Source organism: Henckelia pumila, chromosome 3 (assembly GCF_033568475.1).
Source record: "Henckelia pumila isolate YLH828 chromosome 3, ASM3356847v2, whole genome shotgun sequence".
Lineage (NCBI taxonomy): Eukaryota > Viridiplantae > Streptophyta > Magnoliopsida > Lamiales > Gesneriaceae > Henckelia > Henckelia pumila.
The window spans coordinates 56,526,465-56,530,456 of record NC_133122.1 but is presented as its reverse complement, the minus strand read 5'-3'; the positions used below and the strand labels follow the sequence as shown (position 1 = coordinate 56,530,456).

At 30.5% G+C, this 3,992-nt stretch overlaps 1 long non-coding RNA gene across 1 annotated transcript; it reads left to right on the top strand.

Moving 5' to 3' along the window:
• Positions 1-2,715: 2,715 nt before the first annotated feature.
• LOC140886298 (uncharacterized) lies at positions 2,716-3,426 on the top strand. The gene is made up of 5 exons (XR_012151508.1): positions 2,716-2,840; positions 2,923-2,970; positions 3,102-3,167; positions 3,253-3,267; positions 3,344-3,426. It is a non-coding gene; the product is annotated as an uncharacterized lncRNA (long non-coding RNA).
• Positions 3,427-3,992: the final 566 nt, after the last annotated feature.

The window sequence follows — 3,992 nt, the reverse complement described above, 5'->3', positions numbered from 1 at the left end:
TGGGGCGATGTTGCTAGACGCTCTTACCATGATTCGTTGGGTAAGTCGGAAATTGTTGTTCCGAGTCACAAGGAGTTGTGAGCCCACGGCTAGCTGTATTCCTGAACCATTGAGGGTTACACAAGTAATGGATTACTAAAACCCTGTAGAGATAGTTAAATTTAAAGAGTTAAATTTAATGAAAGAGAAATTGGATTTCTCAACTAAAGGGAGTGGAATTTCCTAAAATGATATAGTGATGGGCATTTTTGGAATCACTGAATTCGGATTCAGAAAAATTATCTTGACTCTAAAAGATGCAGAAATGGTTTCTGTGCACATTGGTGAAATCAGTTTATCAATCGGAGTCACGATGAATTTTATATTAATTTCTATAACAACGGGCTTGGCTTGTTGGGCTTAAGTTATGGATTGTGGGCTTTAAGGAGTTAGAGTCCTGATACAATTATAACTAGAAATTATCTATAAATAGAGGTGTTGGGTTCGAAAATCAAACACTTTGTGTCTTATAATTTTCGAAATTACAATATAAATATTCTAAGGGTTTTTTTTTCGAAATCCTTGTCCCTCCCGGAGAAAATTCAGACTTGTGATTTTTGTGAAAAATTACAATTCTAAATTAACAGATCATATCTGTTTATTCTCTACGCAAAACTTCTGATTGATTTCTAGTGCAGTCAATCAGAGGGTTTCTGTTTTCTGTTCGTGGACCTTATTCCGGTGATTGATCGTGACGCCATCGGTTCCCGGGATATACAAGAAGAGCATATTAAATTCTGTTGGTGTCCATAATCTCGCTTCGAGATTGGAGGTAAAATATTTAATTAATTATTATTTATTTTACTTGTGTGATTTAATCGTTAAACGTTTTGATACCCATGATATGAAATTGTTTCATATCAAATAAAATAAATTTTTTAAACTTCCGCTGCACCGGGTATCGATTCAATTGATCTGAACACGGTTTTTCAACACAGCGAACACGGGATTTTACAGAGGTGATATATGAAACTTTCCCAAGTTTAAATTTAATACTTCGTCAAAAAAAGTATAAATTTAGTTAGTATGTAGAATAATGATAAAGCTAAACTAGTAATTTAATAATAATAATAATAATAATAATAATAATAATAATAATAATAATAATAATAATAATAATAATAATAATAATAATAATAATAATAATAATAATAATAATAATATGTATATATTGAGACTATATATTCAAGTCATGTGTATTTGAAAGTTAGTAATCTAATTTGTTAGGTTAAAAATAAAATGTCTTGGTGATGACAAAAGGACGAAAATAGATTAAAAAACTAGACTTATAAAGATCAATACAAATTTAAAACTTAGCTGAACTAAACAAATTGATTTGCTAGTTGATCAGCTAAGCAAACTGATCCGCAATAAGGCAATCGATCGACATACATTGAATTGATATGACCAGTGCACTTCTTCACAATCAATCAAGACAAGATCAATCTACCTAGAAACAAAGCAGAACCGTTTTTAAAATCTTAAAAGTGATTTGATTAGTTGGAAGTAAAGACAAAGCTTAATGAAGGGACAAGATATGTAGCATGACGAAAAAAACCCCAAAACATTAGGTTTTTAAATGAGTAAATTAGTGTTCAGTCCTTGAACCCAAATATAAATACATACTCAGTTCCCTATCAGAAAAAAAAGTTGTTTAAACTTTTTGGGCCCACAGATGAAAGTCGATAAAAAACTTTGAAAATATGATACGAATAAATTATATTCGAGCATTAATTGTTCAATATCAGGTATAAGAATAAGATTTTGAATATAAAACTTAAACATCTTTATTAATATGAACTTGAAAAATATGTTTGAATACTAAAAAATAATAGAAAATCGATACAAAAAATTAAAATTATGATACGAATACATGATATTCGAGCACTAATTGTTTAAGATCGGGTTAAAAAAATAAGATTTTGAGTATAAAACATGAACATCTTTATTAATATGAAATTGCAACATATGCCCGACTGATAAAAAAATCATATATTTGTATCAAATCTAACACATTTGATACTCAAAAATCATATCAGTACCACATTTCAATGTTTTGTACCGATTTCCATCTAAATAAGATAAATGTGCCATTAATATCAAGAGTAACACTCCTGTGAGACAGTCTCATTCGTGAGACGGGTCAACCCTACCCATATTTATAATAATAACTAATACTTTTGGCATAAAATGTAATACTTTTTAATAGATAACCCATATAAGAGACTCGTCTAAAAAAATGATCATCGAGACCGTCTCATAGGAGTTTTTGCCTAATATCAATATTTTCTTAGTATTCAATGATAATATATTTGTACGAGATTTAACACTTTTGATACTCAAATATCATATATTAGTACCATATTTCTAATACTTTGTACCGATTTAAAAAAATTATTTTAATAATTATTAGTTTTTTTTAAATCAAATAATTAATTATTTAAATAATTTATAACTATAATTGATATTTTGAATATATTTACATATTTCTTTAGCTTTCAAACTATGAAAAATATATTTTTTTTTTCTATTTATACATATTTTTTAGTTTTTAAAATTTAAAATATATTATTTATTATATTATATTATATAAACGATTTTTTGGTTCGATCGTCTGGTTAAAACGGTCCAATTTAGATCGATTCGATCGCAGTCCCATTATAATAACACTTTTTCTTTTGTTTAGGTTCACGGACTGACCCCGGAATCACGGTTTTTATATTCCCTTTGTCACCCTCACTTCTCTCGCGATCATTAGGGCTTTGATTTTTCAGACGTACATTGCCGATGTTTTTCCGCAGGTATGATTATCGTTCTCCTGTAATAATTCTCAAAGTTCACTTTTTTTGGGGGGTAGTATTAATCTATCTACTCAATTTTTAGAGGTATTCACATTGCCGGACCCGGAGATTATTACGTTCCGCCGCATGTGTAAGCATTAGTTTTTTTGTATTATGATTATGATTTGTGGGAAATGGAATTGCTTTTTGGTTGGGGAATACTGTATGTATAGAGTTTTGTGGTTATCTTTTTACCTTTTTTGTTTGTTTGTTTTTTTCCAGGAAACGAGGGACACCCCTGATTAATTTTGTTGCGATCTTCCTTGCGAGTGCGGGTACTTATATATTGTATGTCTGGTGATCGTTTAGTTATTCATCTATTTTTTCTTTCTGTTCTTTCTACGTATTAATATGACCCCCAAACAATTTTCAGGAATAGAGATTACAGGTACGTGATCTGTTTGCAAGGCTTTTCCAATGCTTGTAAACTCTTCCTTCTAACAAGAGCTGATTTTGTAATATAGGGGTGTGACTAAACGTGAAGAAGAGATGAGGATTAAGAGGTTTGAGATAATCGTTTCTGCTGCCTTTTTTGATTAGTTCTTTCCATTGAAGCACCACGGTTTATTTGTTACTTTTTGAATTGTTATTGTTGGAGATCAAACTTTAGAATTTCGGTGATTACAAAGTCAAAACAAAACCAAGTAAATAAATTAATCGGACTCATCAAATATTAAAGACTAAAGATTTTTACGAAAGTTGCCAGATCAAAGTATCGTGATTAAACCAAGATACAGATCAAGCTTCACAGATCTTATTACACCGGATCGATTGACACAAGACCAAATGGTCAACAACCAGATCGAAGCTTCATCAGGAATCTATCCGTTGCTGTAATTGAAAAAAACGACAAAATCATTTAATGAGAATTTGAACGTTGATCGGCCTTCACTTTAAGTCAAGATTTGTGAGCTATTTATGAGATATGCTGGCAGCCCAATATCGGAAATTGTTGGCGGCTCACTGTCTACTTTTGGAAACTATAAATACTCAAGCATTTCGAAGATTCAAGACACGAGACCAAGAGTGAAAATTACAAAGCAATCAAATTCAAAGTCGAAAAAGCCTTCACTCAATATACCAATTCAGATACTTATTTCATCAGATCAAAGT